The following is a 22,501-nucleotide window of genomic DNA, read 5'->3' on the forward strand; positions in this document are numbered from 1 at the left end:
TAATGTGAACGCTCTAAAGCGTGAACACCCCAAAACGTGAACAGACATTTTTGTGCATTGACTACTTTAAAACGTGAACAAACCCAAAAAGCTCTATAACATGAACAATAAACGTTCCAATTATTTGAATGTAGTTTTCATTGATCTCAAGTAATTCTGAAATTGGGGAATCTCCTAATTATAGACTAGGCGTTTTATCGTAATTGCATGTACGGAGTAAAATATTTCAGTAGCAGGGTCCAAGGATCCAAGAAGAGGTACGGTATTCGTCTTCTTAAAATACTAGGCGAAAACCTGTCTTCGCAACCTCAGTTAGTGGATCCGTTTACAGAAAAACGTAAAGCTTAAATTGCCGAGCTGGAGTTGTGAAACGATCAGTTATATAATGCTGATGAGCTGGGGTTATTCTGGAGACTTTTGCCAGAAAACATACGCGTCAAGTTTGGAGAAGAGAGCCCCAGGGGTAAAGTCCAAGAAGTAGCGAATCACGTTTTTATGCTGTTCAAACGCCACTGGATCCCACAAGCTTAAGCTTTTGGCAATTGGAAAGGCGAAAAATGCACGCTGCTTTAAAAACTTTGAGTGCCCCACCGACTATAAGAACTCGAAATTCGCTTGGATGACGTCGGCTATTTTCAAGCAATGGTTTCATGAGTCATTTGTTCCACAGGTGAATATTCCTTTTAAGTTTTGTCCAATTCTTAAGGTTAAATGGTTATTTTTTAAGGTTACATCGTTTTTAAAGGAGAAAGCCTTACCAATTAAAGCTCTCCTCCTAATCGACGACGCTCCTTCTCACCCAAATGAAGCTGAACTGACAACGGAGAATAGGCAAATTTCGGCAATGTTTATGCCACCAAATGTTACTCCCCTCATTCAACCGATGGATCAGAATGCAATAAAAATCACTAAGTTGCATTACAGAGACAGCCTTCTAGCTTCAATAGCAGCGATAAAGTCTGATTTGCTCGATTGGTTGAAAAAAATGAACTTAAAAACAGCTATACATTTTTTGGATGCGGCTTGGTTTCGTGTTGGTGAAGCAACATTAGCTAAGTGCTGGAACAGTATTTTAAATTTTGCGGTAAACAATGATGATCCCGAAGATAATTTTCCGTTGGCGGTTTTAAAAGAAAAATGGGAAGCTGAACTTCGCACCTTGATGAGCAACACCGTCGATCTCCTTAATAGTTCAAATCCTTTCGCAGATATGCTTTTTTTATTAAAAATTTCAGATTGAATTCACGTTACCAGGCATTGGAACGAAGATATCGAGGAGGGCAATGCAGATGACGATCATCAACAAGAGGACGAATCTGATGATGCCACCGTATCACAGCAACTGGAGAAAATTAAGCCGACTGAAGCAGTTGAAATTTTCAACAAGTCGTTAATATGGGCTGGTCATGAAGACGGTAAAGGGAGAAAGCTGTGCTTCAAGTTTTAGAAAAACAGAAGATATAAAAAATATAACTGATTTTTTTTAAATAAAACCATTATATGACTTAATTTTCGATAAATATGTAACGAAAACAAGAATAAAATGCGAATTTAAATTTGAAAAAATACATTTACTTAGTCTTTTTCGGCATTCCAAAACGTGAACACTTTTGTTAACGTGAACTGCCTTGGTTTGAATTAGTTCACGTTATCGAGCGTGCACTGTACTTATATGACACAAAAAATAGGAAGAAAATGTACATACATTATTTGTGAAGATGTTTCGCTTTAAAATGCTATGTTTTCGGGGTATTCAAATCCAGACACTTCATTCTCAAACGAACTGTCAGTTTTCGCTAAATTTCAAATGACCCATGCGTTTTAAATTATATATTATATAAATATATCATTGGCGCTCACACCCATTTTGGGTGTTAGGCCGAGCTCTTACTCCTATGTGTGGCGTGCGTCTTGGTGTTGTTCCACAAATGGAGGGACCTTCAATTTTAAGCCGACTCCGAACGTGAAATATTTTTTATGAGGAGCTTTATCATGGCAGAAATACACTCGGAGGTTTGCCATTGCCTGCCAAGCGGCGACCGATATTAGAAAAAAACCATTTTTCATTTTGGTGTTTCACGGAGATAGAACCTACTTACTCCGAATTCCGAATGGTACTCACGCACCAACCCATCCGGCTTAAAAAGTATTGCTGGCGGCATTTTGCTTACATGTTTTGCGCTGTTTTCAGGCGTGAACTGAGTACTACTTTGAAGTGAGATATATACGAAATATCAGGCGTATTTTGCGGTAATGCACTTTGTATGGATTTTAACAGCCACTTTACGTGAAACGCGAACTTTGTATTGTGATTTAGTGTGTTTAACCAGAGAAAAACGAAATTTTTATTTATGTACACAAATGTGGCCGTATTTTTTCTATACAAAATTTCGTTCGTTGCATGGAGAAAATGCATAAGAGCGGAAGCTAAAAAAAAAAAATTATAAAAAATTAATAAGTTGCTTGGACTACAAGGTAACGCAAATGTAATCATCCATTTTTGTTTTTCAATAAATTTTCGTACATATTAAATAAAAACTCAAGTAATTTTTAACTAATTTTCCGATAGGGTGATTGAGTTCGCGCCACCTTGTACTTCAAACTCACACTTCATTGCATCTAAATTCAATGGGCTATAAAATTGCATACTCGAAAATTTTCTAAAAAGTCTCTCTCTCCCGCTTACTCAAACTTTTATTTGATAAAAATTTAAAATAAATGTTTTGTTTGTAAAAAGGTTGAAACAAAAAATTAATAAAATTTGTCACTAAATCCCTGCGCTATAGTCACGAAACGCACTTTATGATTTCTTCTTTTAATTGTTTGCTTTGTGGGGCGCTATTACTCACTACATAGAGTCGAACTGGTAAAATCTTTTGGCAGTTGCTTGAATGCCTTACCATTGAAATCTCACACTTCCGTCGCAATTTGCAATATTGATTTCTTTACGGCACTCTAAAATCTCAATCAAAGTTCATTCTCAGCTCTAAAATCTACGAACAAATATCACAGCAGTACCTGTGGTAGGACATTTGTTCCTTAAGAGAGGAAGTTCCGCTATATTTTTAAGAATCTATAAAACAGCGAGAAAGATGAAGTTGAGATTAGTATTACTACATATATGTATATATACACCTTTCATATAGATTTTATCCAAAATAACTAATTTGGAAATTCCCAGGACATTTTATTATACATTTTTCTAAGGACATTACTGTAATACTATATTTGTCCAGGCGAGAAATAAACCGAAATTTGCTTTAGTAGCCGAATAAATCATCTTTCGTTTGGTATCCATTTTAATATTAAAGATTCAGTATTTTTAAGTATTTAAATCTATTGAAAAAAAAACATCCTATCGGAAAATTAGTTAAAAATTACTTGAGTTTTTATTTAATATGTACAAAATTTATTGAAAAATTTAGTTCCATGAAAATTTAAATACCTCTAAAAATTTACATAAATGAGGTAATAAAAATTGAGTATGCAGCATTACAAAATAGGATCTATAGTTTCACGTAGAAACTAAATGATTCTTAGACAATTTTTACTGCCACACGGTTTTCTACTTAAAACTCATTAATACAATAAAATGGTAAAATTTTGTTGCCGATTAATAATCGAAAACCAAAACAATTGGTGTTAAATACATATATAATATGTAAGTGGAATCCACTAAGAATTAGTATTTACAGTTAGCAATCGGAAGGAGCGACGCCATTCAAGATGAATAGGCAAACGTAACAAACTGTATCAGACCCTTTTATAAGATAATACTGTTCAAGCTGATAAGAATCCGGCTCGGAAGTGCGGGGAATCTGCTCCTGCGGCCGTGGGTTGCTGGCTGCAGATTATGTAATTTTAGGCACTCAATAAGAAGTCTTGTGTGCATTATATATATATATAATTGGCGCTTACACCCTTTTTGGGTGTTTGGCCGAGCTCATCCTCCTATTTGTGGCGTGCTTTTTGATGTTGTTCCACAAATGGAGGGACCTACAGTTTCAAGCCGACTCCGAACGGCAGATTTTTTTTTTATGAGGAGATTTTCCATGGCAGAAATACACTCGGAGGTTTGCCATTGCCTGCTGAGGGGCGACCGCTATTAGAAAAGACTTTTTCTTAATTTTTGATCTTTCGCCGAGATTCGACACGACGTTCTCTCTCTGAATTCCGAATGGTAGGCAAGCACCAACCCATTCGGCCACGGCGGCCGCCGCATTAGGCATGATAAATAAGAATTCTGAAAGTGTGGTCACTATCAAACCCTTAATCGGCACACAGCGAATTTGAAAGCATCAGCTGGTTTGCCGACGTCACTTGGGCCATCATAGCGGTGTGTTTACATGGTGAAAAGAGTTCAGGAGGTGTGGCCAAGATCAGACTGTTAATTGGACTGTTAATTGGCTCTCAGTGCACTTGAAAGTATCAGCTGATTGGCTGACGTTACCGGGGTCAGGACAGTAGTCTGTTTACGACGAAACTGAGATGGCGTTGGTGATATATGCAAAAAAAAGATCAATGCAGGCTCCATTCATGTTACTTCGTTGCCGTCTGAACAACGTGTGATTGGACGAGTGTGTGAATACGTGTGAGTGGACAGAATTCGGTTACCAAGCCCTCGGGAACGTGTCACCCTAGCAGATTGACCTATCATCTTTGGTTTGTTTACGAAAAAACTGAGATTGCGAAGGTTTGAATATCGACTTATTAGATGAACGTTTGAATACGTGGAAATGAGCATGTGGAATTCTGCTGCCGAATCTCTGATGACGTGACAGGCGAAGTTACTTCCACAATTTGGCCTCGGTTGGCCAAATCTTGTAATCTGTATATGCTGAAATGACTGGCGAGAGTGGTTTTCCCATACCCAGACGACAGGAGTAGATCTATTTTAATGTCATATGCAGCCAATGTCAGTTGGGATCAAAGCACTTCATTGACGGAATCCATTTTGCCAATGCTTTTATTTTGAACTGTCATCACAAGGCCTCGTAAGAGCGTGTGTAGTTTACTTCAACGTAGTGTCGGGAGGTGGGTAGTGAAGTGATTTAAGAACGCAAGTTTTAGAAGAACCTCGGCTTAACCATCTCTCAAGAATGCATTGTTTTCACTTTTGTTGGTATTAAACTCATTTATCTAGAACACTTAAAACAACTTATATTTGCCAATAAAAACTTATTAATTTTTGCGTGGCACAATTTTCGAGCAGAAAAAGTGAAAGTTTTAAAAAAATATAAAAAGATATCCTGTCTTGTATCCACTTTGTATATTTTCTTTATTTTAGTTTGTGAAAACAGAATTGCTTTTGATCACTTCTCTAGTGTAAAGTTTACTTTCAGCGAGACAAATTATTTGATCGGAGTCTGTATGTACTGTGTACATGCGCGCAACACAATTACAATGCCACTGACAGTAGAACAACATCACCATCCTATTTGGTGCCGACAACAGTGTCAACATGACTCAAACCACATCGCGGTATATGTGGAAATATGTATAGTTGCACATATATCTCTATGTATGTAGTTTCACACATATGCGCTATTAGCTGGCTACTGCTGCACCGCCCGCGGACTGTTGTCGATGTGATGTGGTGCGGCTACTACCGCTGCTGCGGCTGACAGCCGGAACAATTGCGTTTTGCTGCTGACTGTTGGCATCGTGAGCAGGAGAAACCGCACTAAAGTAAATTTGGGAACTGCAAAACTGAAATCTAATAGAAAAATTCGCAATATTGCACTCAGCAATGCAACTCATGTGGCTGTGAGTGGTTGAAATAGAGTAAACTCGAAGCGATGGTTCCGTTAATGCGCAGTTTGGAAAACTACTTACATACTCGTACATAAAAAAAAGCCGGAAGTTATTAAAATTTACAGATAGTACTTAACCAATGCCTTAAAAACTAATACAGGGTAAATGGTTAGCCTCAAAAGAATTGGACGTGAATTTTAACTCATTCATTGTGGTCACATGAAAGCAAGGGGGAGCGGGAAATAGAGATAGATAAGACCAATATCAGCACAATAATGAGTTACTTCTGTGAGAAACTTTTTGCGCTGATATTATTGGATTCAGCAGGAGGTAAATATATCAACTTTTCATTTCCTTAAAGGTAATTCAACAATAAAATCCCAGGTGCTTGAACTTTCAGCTAATAAGCGCAAAGCAACTGAGAATATAAAGGGGTTTTCAATTGGCGCGAGTCGATTTGGGCGCCCTGTGGCAGCCATTTTGTTTTGGTAACATCTGTCAAATCTTTTGTTTATTATTCAGTTGCTTATGCCAAATCATCATGGCAAGGTACACGATTGAACAGCACGTTCAAATGATAAAACTTTATTATCAAAATGAGTGTTCATTAACGCAAACGTTGCGCGCATTGCGCCCATTTTTCAGCAAACGCCATTTTATTCCATTTCAACATCTACCCGCCCTTATTGAAAAACCCTTTATATAACTGAAATGATACCACCTTATACTCCAGACAGCTGTTGCAAAGCGATTTGTAGTACTGTCAAGTGTGCTCACATCGTGTGCGTAACGAACAATATCCGGTGAGGACACCTAATATTCTGGAGACTTGTGACCGTGTTAGCCTTGGAAGCTCCTTTGAACTCTACCTATCTACGCGTGACCAGAGGAAAATCGCTATCTTACAAGATAGTGCTCTTGATTAGCACTCAGTGCGTCGGTACTTAGCTCGCCTCTTTAGGAACAGAAACCTGAGAGAACCTTTGTTTTCACTTTACACGCGAAAACCACCTCGCGAATCTCCTGTCCAGCCCGCTTAGTAGTCTTGTAGTTGTTTGCAATCACCGTGTTACCTGCTACTCATGTGAACTTAATATCAATGTACGCGGAAGCAACCGAATGGGAAGGCATGCTTTTCCTGACAAGTTCTGAGCACACCATTACCGAGACTAAGGCCATAATTGCGTGCTTAGATATCGGAATATATGATTATATACACTAGTGAAAAACCAATAAACTTCTTCTTTGATAACAGCTACAAAGATCGGGTAGTTTAAATTTATTCCTTATGGAGAGCTGCGGAAAATGCCCCCATAAAACTTACTGTCCAAATTCAAGTTGCTCGTTAACAAATTCAGTGAGTCTTGTCTTAAGTCGCTGTGCTCCGTCCATTGCTCCCTTGGCTACGTATGTAGGTGTGCACTGGCCAATAATTATGGAAATGAAGTCGCAGTTTATGACATCAACAACTCTAGATCGCATATAGTTTATATGCTTGTTAGCCTGCATATCGTCGCAAATAAAATCGTTGACCACACAAAATCTAATGGCAACTCAATTCGTCTTTGTATATACATAAGTATGTAGTAGATTGTGTAAAGTTTGACTATTTTGGAAGTACGGGAAAAAGGGGTATGAGTTTATTTTCTTTCTGAAAAGGTACTTAACTTAGTATTTTGAACTTAATTGTCGAGTTTTAACAGTTTTTGCAATTTTCGGGGGTTTTTTTTTTTTTTGTTTTGTGGATGTGGTTTTTATGGAGGTGGCAAAAAGCATTGAAATCCGAAAAGTGTGAGACTTGTCTTTCGACTCACCCACTAAAAACCCACCCCAGCTCCGTTTCCCTCCCACGGGACGACCGTTAGGTAATATATACATACTTTACGGGAGGGAGAGCGGCCTATTGCCTCTTCATGAAAATCTGCGCTGCTGTTCACCGTAACGCCATTTGGTGATTCCTAATACCGTTAAGTATTACTAGGTACTACTTTACGGGAGGGGGTGTGGCCTATTGCCTCTACGTAAAAATCGGCGCTGTTGTTCAGTGCGACGCAGCTTGGTAATTACTATTCTTGCCATGTTACTGACAGCGGACCAATGTTCTTCTGAGTCGAGCATGATATCTACTAGGTTGCTAACCAATATTGGCTTCCCCACCCTATCACTCAAATCTACTATTTCCAGCTCAAAACGAGGGCAAACAAAGAAAACATGTTCTGAATCTTCAACTAGACTGTCGCAAAAGGTGCAGTACGGGTCATCTTCGTGCTTAAACCTATGCAGATAAGCCTTAAAGCATCCATGCCCACTAAGTACTTGGGTCAGGTAGAAATCTATCTGACCATGCTTTCGATTTATCCATCTTTTGATATTCGGGATCAATCGATATATCGTTCATGGAGTTCCTCCATTCCTCCTGCCAAGTACGGATGCTTCGCTCCCGTTCAGTCCATGCTAAACAACTTCCTAGAAGCATGCTTAGGTCCTCTCGTATTCATCATAATACGTGTCAATGCGGTTACAGTCTTCGCTGCTTTATCGCTGGCATATGTTAGGTGCTGTTTAAAGCTCAACCTGTGGTCAATCATTACCCCAAGATATTTGATGTACAGCTTAGTCTCCAGTGCGTGGTCACCTACTCTGAGATTTGCTACTTCAACTATTTTCCTGCTACTGATGAGAACTGCCTCTGTTTTATGGTTTGCTAGGCTTAAACCACTATTGCGCAGCCAATCTTTTGTGATTTCGACCGCTTGGTTGCAAATCGCTTTAGCCTGGTTAAGGAATTTAGCAACGACTACGATTGCAATGTCATCAGCAAACCCTATGATTTGGGATCCTGGAGGTGGTTGGAGACGCAAGACTCCATCGTACATTATATTCCAGAGGAGTGGGCCCAACACTGACCCCTGTGGTACTCCTCCTGTTACTCTGTGCCTTTTCATTCCTTCGTCGGTTTTGTATTGCAGCACTCTGTTAGTGAAGTAGCTTGCAACCATTTTCCGAATGTAAACTGGGACTCGGAAATTCTCCAGCGTATTTAGGATTTTGTCCCAGTTTGCTGTATTAAATGCATTTTTTACATCTCACGTTGTGACTAGGCAATACTCTTTATCTCCGTAGAGCCGAGGTAGAGCGTGTTTTACGGAAGCCATATTGGTGCGGCGATAACCGTCCGGCACTATCGATGGCAGATTCCAGGCGATTCACAATTAGCCTCTCTAATATTTTTCCTGCCGTGTCCAGTAAGCATAGTGGGCGGTAGCCTGAGGGATCTTCCGCCGGCTTAGACCCTTTTGGTATTAGCAGAACTTTCGGTATGTCTCACAAAAGATTTGACAACGTATATTTTAAAAATTATAAGCTCTCTAGAAAAAATATATTTTTCCCATTCTTAGAAAACCTATGTTATTCTACATACAAATTTTGGATATTGCCTGTGCCATATCGTATCAAGTCCAATGATCTGTCTTGGTTGAGTCTTCTAACTTCGTAATCTACCCAAGAAACAAGTATCTGCAGAAAGCATTTGACTGACATTGGATTTGAATTTATTCAGTTTCAAAATTCGTTCTCTGAGATGGGCCAATTATTTTTCCAGGTGAAACATACGAAAACTATTATATGATTTAAATCCAAACTCATTTAGATAAAACAACATTTTTAAATAAAAACGGATTTACGCTGTTTGCGTAGAAGCTTCAAACGAAAGACGGAACGGGCTCGGTCTCTTTACAGCAATGCAAAATTTCGATAGGTACCGGCTAGGTACCGGAGCATCACCTGATAATTTCGCCCTCTTCTGATCTGGCTCGATCACGCACACTTTTACACTTGGTCCCAATGAAGTGCCGCATGATTTTGCCTCATTTTGTCTTTTGGGACATGAACGAACTTCGCGCCCTCTCTTGCCCACGTTTTGTGCCACAACAGAAACAGTATTGCCTGCTAAATTGTTTGGCAATGTTTTCATCTCTATGCTTTTGAGTACTTTTTCGTAAGAATTCGCTCTGAAATAAGGAGTAGCTTTTCAAAATGGCTGACACTGGGTGGAAATTAGACATCTTACATCACCTTTACGTAGTGCTTTATGTGTATAATATCATTCAGATTTAAGAATTAGAATCAGAGTTTTGGGAAGGATAAAAGGAAAACGATTTGGGTAGGTGAAAAACCGCAATGGCGATTGATAGCGGTGGATGCTAGCATACTTTGTGCTACTACAATTGCGTGAGAGAGTATATAGTTTCCTACTCCAAGAAGATGAAGTAGCCTGCCACACTGCTCATTCAGCAACGGACTTTTGGTGTCGGAAGTTGCCGGTTCGTGTTGTGTCAAAAATGATTTCATTGGTTTTCCACCAAGATCTCCATATTTGATAGCGGCGGGCTTATATTTGTAGGAGTTTTAAATAGCAAAGTTTATGCTAACAAGTTGAAAACCATAGTACGGTTTACAGGCTTAATTGGCAGCGATATCGACCAATAAAAAAAAGTCTATTGCTTCTGTCTTAGTAATGAAGGGGACTAATTGTTCGATAACTTACATACGTTACGATAAATTGTAAAAGGCTAAGCTTAATAAAAACTAAAACTTTCTATAATATTATTAGCGTTTTTGTCAAAGTTATTCAAGAATGCAACTGAAAAGATTAAAATGGCGCATCTTAAAGAAAAGAAAAGATATATTTTTTATGTAAATTAATTATCATCTTACCTCTTATCAGTCGGCTTCAAAAAATCAATCGTGTGAGTTTACTGTCTACCTTCCGAAAACTTTGAAACACGTTTTCTCAAAACCATGTTTTTGAAAATGAAAAAACGACGAAAGTTATCGTTTCAAACGATATAACGATATATCGTTTCAAACTATATAAAGATTGGAGTCGTTGCCTGGTGGAATTCACTTAATTCAGTTAAAAAGCTAGAGAGAGTTCAAAGGTCTGCACTCATTGGAATCAGTGGGGCGCTTCGAGCTACTCCCACTCCAGCGCTTAATGTAATGTTATATGTGTACCTATAGACATCGAAGGCAGAATTGCCGCTGTACGTGCCGCAATTAGATTGAGGGGCTTGGGCTATAAGCTCAATCTCACATATGGACACTCAAGCATCCTCAGAAACTTTAAGTTCATCCCCTCGTCGACGGATCAGTGCGTGCCTTCGCTTAGCCCAAGGGGAACTTTCTCCACCCATATTCCATCAAGGGAGGAGTGGACCGGGGGCAGCACTTGCGGACAGGGCCTGGTTAACCTGTTCACGGATAGCTCGAAGTTGGGCGGCAGGGTTGGAGGAGGAGTTTTCTGCAAAGAGCTCCCCATGAAACTCAAATTCAGGCTACCGGATCACTGCAGTGTGTTCCAAGCAGAGGTGGCCGCAATTAAAGAAGCAGCTGACTAGCTACTTACTAGCGTAATAACTGTTAAGAAGGTAAATATTTACTCCGATAACCAAGCGGTAATTAGGGCCCTAGGCTCTATTATGGTGCACTCGAAACTGGTCAGGGAATGCCTGGTCTCTCTCGATTGCAACAGAATTCTTCGATATAAAGATAATTTGGGTACGTGGTCACAGTGACATTGCTGGAAACTGCGAAGCCGACGAGCTGGCCAGACAAGGGACCTGTGAGGCGGTGTGCCCGCGAAAGGAGAGGATCGGGATCCCCTTGACAACCTGCGCTCTACTCCTGGAAGGATGGGCTTTGCACCAACTCAGCGAGCGCTGGGTAAGTACACGAATGTGTAGGGTCGCGAAGTCCTTCTGGCCACGTTTGGATAGGAGGCGTTTGAGGAATATTCTGAGGATGACGAAATCTCATCTCTCAAATTTCGTGGGCAACCTCACGGGGCACTGCCCGCGGGGTACACATGCCGTGAGACTCGAAATCACTTCGAGTCTTTTTTGCGTCAGCTATATGGAGGATGGAGGTGGAATCATCTCAGTACCTGCTTTTCAGCTGCCCAGCTCTCGCGGGACTAAGATTCAAGCATCTTGGTTCTCACTTTTTTTCTGCGCCTGGTGATATAGCGGGTCTTGATAACAAATAACTGATGAACTTCATCAGCAGCATAGAGAGGTTAACGCAACCGCAGACCAGTCACCGTTCATAGTCCACAAACACTCTACCCTCCCCAACCCTTTCCCTTTCGTCCTATCGTCCTTTTCCTTCACCTCTGTTTCCCCTCTTGCATTGGTATCACAAAATATGAACCAAACTCTTTCGTCCAAGTGAGCCCACTCTCTGGGCAACCATCACTACCTAACCTAACCTAACCTATATAAAGATAATTAAAATGCGCAACTAATTAATTAACAAAGTACAAAAAAATTTATTTTTTAATGTTATTTAACACCTTTTTTGAAAAAATAGCGAAAAAAAGCAATTTTTTTCAATAATTAATTTTGTGTTCATTTTTTCATATTTTTATACAAGAGTAGTCTATTATATGCGGGAAAGCCTTCTCAATAAAACAATATTTTTCTTTTGTGTTTCAGGTGAAAACTACGACCGCAATCTTACACGCCGTTTTACTAGCGCGCAACGAGAAGCTGTGCGAGATCCCTCATATGTCCGCCATTTTGTTTTTTTATTTATGTTAAAAAATTGTTTATTACTCTTCAATCATGCTTTCAAATAAATGCAAAAGATTATTCCTGTGTGTCGCTTTTTACGCCTTTTTTGAAACCACTGATAAGAGGCCCCCCTTAAGCGAACAATTTAATTTTTCTATATTAAGACGCAAGTTTTTTGTATTGACTTTTTTTGTAGTGTAAAATTTTGTTAAATTTTGATATTTTTAAATACATTTACACTGTATAATATATTATATATAAATTTTAAGAATACCGTTTAGGATTAAAGTTATTCGAAATACGAGTGTAATAAACTACTTTAATAAAAAATTTAGTTTGTGTGCGTACTTCTTCCGCCCCTGTTTGTGTACCATATATACCATGTATATATATATATGTACATATGCCTATTGCCGCGCAACTCTATGTGTTGATGCACTTGCAAAGCTGTTAACTAGGCCATCGCGCGGCTTGGTGAGTTGGTCAAAAACGTGACTTTGTGAAAATGTGTTAAATGGTGCAACGCTGTATGCAGCCCGTTCTGTTTTCTAACCATTGCATTGTTTGCAAGATTTGTTGTAGGCTTGAGCCCGCGAGAAATGGCAGTGGCAAGCGCTCCACTTTGTTTAGTGTAAATGTGTCAATTTTCATTAACAAAGCACCGAGTTTGCAAAACAAAAGTTCCAAGATAACAATTTGCGAAGAGAATCCGAAGTGAAGTTGAAAGGAGAAAAGCAAAAATAAATAAAGGCAGCTAAAATGAAATGAAAGGAGGTTAAACGCGCAAGCATGAAGTAGGGATAAGCGAGTAATGACGGTACCAAGCACGATTTAAAGTTAATTCTGTAAAAATTATTGCTAATCAGGGAATATTGCAATTACTATTTAACCTGAGGAGATGATCCTGGCTCTATTAGGCTCCGTGCCCATAGATCTTGCATCTTCGACACCGGAATGATCCTTATTTATATCTGACCCAGGTTTGTTATTTCCATACATCTTTGGGGATTGTTAAAAAATATTATAACAGACACTTCATATATCGGAGAAGCTCTGCCACAGGAATTATAAGATTTATTATATACCAGGATTTCTACCAAAATATTTCGGAAAAATAGTAAGATTTACGTGAGCTGGACCGAATGAAAAGTAATTCCAAATATCTCTTTATTATTTTGATTCTGTTGCTTAAGTAAAAAAAAAAAATTATGCAAAATTTTTGATCTTTGGAGGTGGTTTTTTGGATCTTTAACCCTTCTGTTACATTCCGGTCATTTCATGACCTTTTTTTGTTGAATTTCATCATATCTGCTAATATTAACAACATTTCACAATTTCCTTTCATGACTTTGTGTATTGACATAAATCCAATAGAAAAAGCATAAAAAAAAAATGATTTTGATTTAATAAACAGGTGGTAACATCAAAACTTACGTGCGCGCACCTTCGGGTAATTCGGTGACCATCAGCTGTTTTACATATAAAGTGCATATTTCAAGCTTCTGTAAGTATTTTTATTACAATATTTAATTATTATTGGTGTGTTTATTTATGAAAATTTGGTTTAGAGGCCAAATCGTCTGACTCAAAGCCAAATAGAGCATATTATTGACAATGATGAGGATTTTGATAAGTGTAGTGAAGATGGGGATGAAGATTATATAGTGAAACAATTTGAATCAGAAGGATCTTCTGATGAATATTTAGATTCTGATAACAATGAAGATATAGTACCTACATTGGAAAATGAAAGCAGTGTTCCTATGTATTATTGCAAGGATAGATCTATTGAGTGGTCAATGGAACCAGTTGGGCACAATAGTGGCAGGGCCAGAATAGAAAATATAATCCACGGAAGACAGGGAGTTACTGCATATGCAGTACATCGTATTTCTACTATCAAGGTATCATTCGATCAATGCTTTACGTACCAACTAAAGCAAATTATAATACAATTCAGCAATATAGAGGGCGAAAAAAAAATTGGAGCTGGATATAAAAAAATAGATGAGATAGAACTCGATGCATATTTGGGTATTTTAATCTTAGCAGGTAGTTAAATCAATATAATTTTCCATATTTATGGCTAAAATGAAGACATAAATGTATTTTTTTACGGGAGTATATCGTTCACACGGAGAAAGTATTCGAAGCCTCTGGGATGAAGTGCACGGCCGACCATTATTCCGTGCAACAATGTCACTTGGCAGGTTTCTTGAAAGTAATCGTGTTTTGAGGTTCGATGACAGAGACAATCAAAGGGCTCAAGGAATGAATGACAAACTAGCTCCGATTCGCGATTTGTATGAGAAGTGGGTGGCTAATTTACCGCTACTTTTCGTTCCATACGAAAATATTACAGTAGACGAGCGTTTAATTCCTTTTAGGGGCAGATGCCCCTTTTTAGTTTACATGCCAAGTAAACCAAGCAAATATGGAATGAAAGCGTACAAAATTTTTCCTTAATTTCCAAATGTATTTAGGGAAGGAGTCAGCTTCGGCTCCACCGGAACGGAACCAAGGCCAGCGCGTTGTGTTGGATCTCGTTAGTGGGTATGAAGGGCGGAATATTACAACCGACAACTTTTTTACTACTCAGGATTTGGCACTGGAGTTATTAAAGAAAAGAATTACTTTGGTAGGCACCGTAAGGAGTAATAAACGATTTTTACCAGTTTGTGGTACTAAAGTGGAGTTAAGGAGTCTACCAGTGCTAAGCAGTCAACATTTCTTTAATGGATCAGTTACCCTTGTGCAATACATACCCAAAAAATATAATATGGTGACTGTTTTAAGTACTTTGCACCATGATAAAAGCGTTATGGAAAACCATCTACAACTCTACAAAATCTGGAGTGGATACTATTGATCAACTTGTAGAAACATGCAAGAGGCAAACTAATCGTTGTCCTGAAGCAATTTTTGCAAACATCGTAGATATCTCAGCTTTGAATGCCTTTGTATTAAGGACAGAAATTAATCCTTCGTGGAATGCTGCAAAAACATATAAACGTAGACTTTTCCTCGAAAATCTTGGCTTAAACCTTGTTCATGGGGAAATTGAACGCAGAAGAACGCTACCAAGAACTCAACCGTCAGCAGATATTGTGCACAATATGAGAGCAGACGCAGAGTAACCAAGCACTTCGGCAGGAACTGTTCCGAAAAAAAGAAAACCTAGTCAGTGAGCCACCTGTGCAGTTTGCCCTAGCTCAATTCGTCGCAAAACGTACGAAAGCTGCACGGTTTGCAAAAAACCTATGTGCCCACAACATCGTTCAACGGTTACGGTTTCAAAAACCTATTGTTTGGAGCATTCAAATTAAAAAAATGTATCTAATGTATTGTATTAAAATACAGTGCACTCGCGATAACTCGAACTAATTAAAACAGGCGCTGTTCGATTTATCGAATTTGTTCGACTTATCAATTGAGTGTGCTATGTTAAAAAAACAGTCATCGATATCGATTTTTCGATCGATTGTTGAAAATGGAAGCCAGTAGAAAATTTCTGTAGTATAGTTTCGCTATACGAATTACATTTTGGTCCATTGGCTGGATCAATGGTGTCACATTCGGCGGCATAAACATAGTTAAAATTAAACCATCCTCGGACTTTAATTCGATTTCGTTGGGATGTGATGGGGCATTATCAATTAGAAGAAGAGCCTTCTCAGGTAGTCTCCATCTTTCAAATTTTTTCTTACCTAAATATTAAAGTCATTTAACTTGGTTAAAAAAATTGTTTTAATGAATCTGGATTTTACCTGCGGCACGAACGAATTATGAAACCAGTCTTTGAAAATCGCCGAGGCCATCCAGGCTGATTTGGAATTTTTGTACTCCACCGGACAGTTAAAATTTTTGAAAACACGAGGATTTCTTGCTTTGTCAATAACGACAAGTTTAAGCTTATGGTTGCCGGTAGCGTTAGTGCAAGCCATAAATTGCCTTATCTTTCTTTTTTATAAGACTTATGGTGGACTTGGCTACCCCATATTCCTTCGCTAGAGAAGTAACACTACGTCCACGTTTAATTTTGTTAAGGACTTCAGCCCTCTCTTTTACGATCCATTACTCACGTGCACTGATATACTACAAATGACAAATTTAAAGCAATTTGGTCAATGCAAGATGTTGTTCCCAGAAAACTAACGGGATATTAACGCCGAAATATTCATATGGACAATACACTAGTATACATATAATTTATATACATATACTATTACATATGTATCTATGTACAAAATGTACATGTTTGAAAAGAATGTGTGTACAAATAAATTTGTTTTTTTGTTCGAGTTATAGCGCTTTTTTATTGTTCGAGTTACAAAGAAGTCAATAGGGGAAAAAATGTGTTCGAGTTAGCACGTCGTTCGACTTAGCGGCTATTCGAGTTACCGCGAGTGCACTGTATGTATATATAACAGCTTAATAATCAATAAAACTAATGAATTTTAAAAACTTCTATTAAAATTATAAACTTTTATACTGATATCTAAGCAAAACACAGGTAAGGTCATTTCGTGACCCGAATATCACATGTGTACATTTTTTTGAATGTAACAAAAGGGTTAAAAACTAGTTTTATTAATTTTCCTAATCGCAGTGGGGTACTAATATCTTTTAATTTTTAGGAAAATTCCACAACTTTTTATTCATGGTTTGTATGTACCAAGTCACAAGGGATTTATGCCAATGATGTGGAAAATATCTTCGATAGAAATCGGACAACCTAAGAATTAATAGGCCAGCAGTCTTTAATAAGACCTCCATTGACGGAACTAGTATCGGTCAGTTCATAAGTTCGTGCGTATTTTACACATAATTTCACTTTTGTACGATTCTTGCATACAAAAAATTATTCGCGGAATATAACGGAACTATTTATATTTTCTTTCATATATTGAGCATTTCAACAAGTGATTTTAATCGAAGCACGTGTTGTTAAGAAATAAAATGGAATCTTCGAACGCGTATAAGAGGCATATTTTGTATTTTTTTTATTAAAGTGGTAACAATGCAACAACTGCTGCTGCACAAATAAACACTGTTCTCAGAGAGGATACCGTGAGTGTGAGGACTGCGGAAAAGTGGTTTTCAAAATTCCGAAGTGGTAACTGCGACGTGGAGGACGCCCCGCGCGCTGGTCGTCCTGAAGTCTTTAACTCCGACGCCTTGCTCGAACTCGTGGAAGCTGAGCCAAATTTGACAGTCGATATGATAGCTCAGAGGTTAAATTAATCGTATGGAACAGTTCAGAGGCGCCTGGTTCAGTTGGGAAAGGTTTCAATTCTGTGAAAATGGGTTCCGCATAGACTTTCCGTCGCCAACATTCAGCAGAGGTAGAATGTGAGTTCTCAGCTGCTGCAACGGCTTGAAAATGAAAGTTTTTTTAATCGTATCGTTACTGGTGATGAAAAATGGGTCCTTTGCAATAATCCTGTTCGCAAACGTCAATGGTTAGATAAAGATGAAATACCAGAACCGACCCCTAGAGATGACCTTCACCCCAAGAAGATTCTCCTGTCTATTTGGTGGGATATGGCCGGTATTGTTTATTATGAACTTCTGGAACTAAACCAGCGTTAACCGCTAATTATTATTTCCATCAGCTATAAATGAGACACTTAACAAAAATCGACTGTCTTTAGTGAATAGACGCAAAGTTTTGCTTCACCACGACAACGCAAGACCTCATACCGCCAGGCAAACATTAGGAAAGCTGAACGAGCTCGGATGGGAGCTAATGCCGCATCCACCATACTTTTCGGGTATTGAACCTTGTTATTATCACCTTTTCCGTGGACTTCAATCCCATATGAGTAACAAGAACTACTCCTCAAAAGAAGCTATAAAAAGGGATATCGAAGCGTATTTTGGCTCCAAGGACAAACCATTTTTTGAGCAGGGACTTAAAAATTTGCCTAAACGTTGGGAAGACATTGTTAATAATGAAAAAAAATATATTATTGATTATTAAATACTTTAAATATCTGTTTTATTAATTTTAAAACCACCTTTGAAAAACCCACGAACTTATGGACTGACCTGATTTACTTGATGAATAAAAGAAAGTAGATTTAGACATATTATAGCGAAGTGTAGTAAAAATGTAATCTCTCAGCTCTTATAAAAAAATATTATTGCCGATTCTCTAGAATGAATTTTCACGAGGATTATTTTTGTAGAATATTTTAATTCTCCTAGTTACCACATTTTTAAGAAAAATGCAATAAGTCCTTTTAAATATAATATTTGTCAAAAATATTCGTTTATGGTTACCGAAAGAATTAGCAATACGAGGTGTGCTCAAAAAATATCGCGAATTTTGAATTTTCGTAGGTTACGTATATTCGAATTTCAATTTTTTGTGGCGATATGTTGGTACTCATGTCTCTCACTGATGCCAACGAGTTCGGCCATTTTGAATGTTCAGTTAATTGTTGACAGCTGCTTTGCTTGCAGGTGTTTCGGCTCGTCGTCGATTTTTACCTATTCAAAAAGATGGATCAAAGAACCTGTACCAAATTTTTTGTGAAAAACGAAATCAAGTGCGCAGATGCATTCCAAATGTTGACTGTGTAATACGGAGAAGCTACTTTGGACCAAAGCAACGTTTATCGGTGGTACAAAATTTTCACAGAAAGGCGAGAAAATGTGAACGATGAAAAGCGTGCCGGACGCCCGATTGTTCTAATATTTATGGAAAACAAAAATCACGTTCCCACATGAGTCAATAAGGACTCACGAATCTTCCTAAATCGTCTCAATTATTCAAACATTTCCGATTTGATGACCTTAGGTTATTGGCTAGTATTGTAGAGTTTCTTGTGCTGAATCCATTGAACCGAAATGCAGTAAACCAAATGTGGAAGAGCCCAATCGATAGCGAAAGGTACCGATAATACTTTTTATAAAAAAATATTTCATTGGTATACGGTATATAATTTTTCCCCTCTTACGACAATGTTTCCAGGCGTATGTTTGAACAAAACTACGGTATTTATGTATTGTAGCAGATCACTCAGAAAAATAGGGTGCAATCCTATGCGAAGAAGCGATGCAACTAAGATGTTCGATTTTTTTTTCCGGTATGACGCACCTGAAGAGAAAACTCTCATAAGGACTGCTAAACCGGCATAGAAGTATGCCCGACTTGTAGCCTCACAGGTTCACCTACGTTCACCTACCCACCAGTATCCACGCGGAACTGGCAAATAGGTATTTACTCATAGGTTACGTGTTATGTCTTAACTGTGCGCATATTCCCTTCCAGTTATCATATAATTGCAGTTTGAAATCTACAATGTTTTCTGCATACAAGATTTTAAGGTTTTCGGGAGCATAGCGTGCGCATTGAAATAAGAGGTGATCCTCTTCTGAATTGTTCCACTGTCAGTGGGCGATCAAACGATGCCTTTATTCTGCTGCAATATCTTTATACCTTTCTCTACCGTCGAGTTTGGATAGATATATAAATATACTCGCTACTTTTCTTTTGCCAAAATGTCTAACGGCAGTAGCCTTCAATGGCGAGGGAAGCGTGATTGGAAATTGTACGTAAACCGCAGATAGTCCGCAAACCGCTAAGCTAATAGGCGGTTATTACTTTTCTTGCATTTTCGAGGCGCATTTTAAAGTTTAAACGACTATCAATCATCACGCCTAGGTATTTTATAGCGCCTAGGTATTTTATATACATTTACCTTCATACATTCTACTGCTTTTCTGCTGCTTATTAGGACTACCACACTTTTGTGCTCAGCTAATTTCAAACTCATGGATGACACGCACTGAGAAAACTTGAGTAAGTATAATACTGTAATACTTATACATACTGGAGCAACTAAAGAAATTCAGTAGGCTCGCGAGGGTGATAGGCGTTGTTTAGAAAAACATAGCTTTAAGGGAGATATGGGTAATTTCGTGATTTTAATAGTCACCTATGAAGAACTATTTATATATTATATAATATATTAGTAATTGACACATTTTTAATAGTTTTAGGTACTACGAATGCTTTTGCAAGATTCAATTTGTTTTTTTAATTTTCATTAGCTTTTCCTAGCCCCATTAAGAGACGATAAGTAAAATCGATGGCATCGAATTCAATTTAAATTGCAACAACAGACATGCGAATGTAGTACAAATCGCGTTTCACCTGTTCACTTACAACAGATGACAAACAAGTATCGAAACAGAATACATGAAAACTGCAACAACACCAACAACAACAGCAATACTAAAGCATTCATGACAACGCATGTAGATGGGTTGTGTTGCGTGCGTGCAATTGGTACTAATTGAATTGCATGTGTAAGCAAGAACGTTGCACATGGCCACTTTACAAGCGGCACGGATTTGCATGCCAATGCGTACACCCGCACACATACATAGGTACACAGTTAATCGTAGTTTTGTTTGCACTCGTATGTATGGATGTGTGTTTGGGAATGTGTAAGGATTTGCATAAACGTCAAGTGCATGACAAAAGAGATTTTGTGTAGGTGAATGAAATTTTGTCTGCTTTGTTCGTTTGTACGCGTGCTTGTTTGCATGCGTTGGAGTTAATTAGCTGACGACAATTGCTATTAGCCGGCTTCGCACGTACGGTGAAGTGAGTATAATAAAAAGCATTGCCAATGGAAGGGGAAAATATGAACAAGTAGAGTAGTTAAAAAAAAAATGATAACAAAAGAAAGAAGGTGGTTCCATTGTCAATTTTCAGTCGCGATAGAAAAATTATTATGAAAGGTATTATTAGTCGTAAACTCTTAACTCTCAGCGGTATGTTTTCGCCGATACGATGAATAATGTTGCTCTTTTACATACCACCTTGTTCAAAAAGTTCCCGGAACATGTTGAGAAAATTCAAAATAGAAGTTTATTTCTCAAAAGTAGGGGAGAATGGGGAGTTGTGAGACATAGGGAGTTGTGAGACATTGTTACCGTTCGGCATTATTCATTTGTTTACATTCGATTTTAAGTGTCAACAAGTGTTCTCGATGCGATCTCACTTTTCAGCTAGCATTGGTCGTATTTACACGCATTCAACGCGTCTCTCCAGTTACTGTGTTTTGGAACTTCTCGGTAAGTTGTTTTGCGATACATTCGATCAGTTGTTGAAGCGAATTGCAAATGTTAATATATACAAATTATTAATTGTCCTATTAGCTTTGAATTTACACATTCACTTGGGCATGAACATTCGATGTGTTTATGACTACGCGGCCATTTATAAAAAAACGATTTGGGGAGTTGTAAGACAACAAATGTGGGGAGTTGTGAGACATCATTTTTTTCGACGTTTTAACGCATCTTTCATAAGTACCTCGCAATATTCATGCATTGTTTGTATATATATCATGAAATTTTTGGTTAAATTTGAGTTTTTATTGTTTTAAGTTAAGCAGAAACAACTCCATTTATTGCAATGTATGCGATCGAGCTGTGCACCGTGCATACATGTTCTCACTGCGAATCATCAGATTGATGGCATTGCATTTTTTATACACTTTTTTATAACAATTGTCTTTTCTTTTTTATTTTTCATCTTAATAAAGAACTGACAACTAAAATAAGTCATTTTTATTGATTTAAACCATGGTGTCTCACAACTCCCCACATTTTTGTATTTTGTATTATATTTTATATGATTATATATATTACAATTTTAATTTTAAGGAAAATTGTAGTTTTGTTAAATAGGCCATACCAATAGCTTCCAGTATTTATTGACTAAAGATTCCATCGTTGACATATGCAGAATATTAAGATTTTCAGTAATACGGGTCCAAAAACAAAACCCGTCTCAAAACTCCCCATTCTCCCTTAATATTATCGGCTTCAAAGTACTCCACATCAGCTGGAACGCAATTATGCCAGTGTTTCATCCAGCCTTCGAAACATTTCTGGAACTCTATTTTCGGCATAGCCATCGGAGCCGACTTCGTCTTCGATTTTTCTATTACGTTCCTTGGGCTGTTCAAACGCGTTCCACCTCAGTTGAATTCGATGACTTTGTTTCGTTCTTGGTGCAAAATTCACGAGTTCAAAATTTATGCTAAATGAAAGCACAAACTATATTCACTAGTAAAACCAACAGTGTACAGCAGACTAAAACTCCACCTCAATATGAAACCGATGAAGAATAGCTAGATCGAGAGACGGAC

The sequence above is a fragment of the Anastrepha ludens genome, chromosome 2, assembly GCF_028408465.1.
Source record: "Anastrepha ludens isolate Willacy chromosome 2, idAnaLude1.1, whole genome shotgun sequence".
NCBI classification, from domain to species: Eukaryota; Metazoa; Arthropoda; class Insecta; order Diptera; family Tephritidae; genus Anastrepha; species Anastrepha ludens.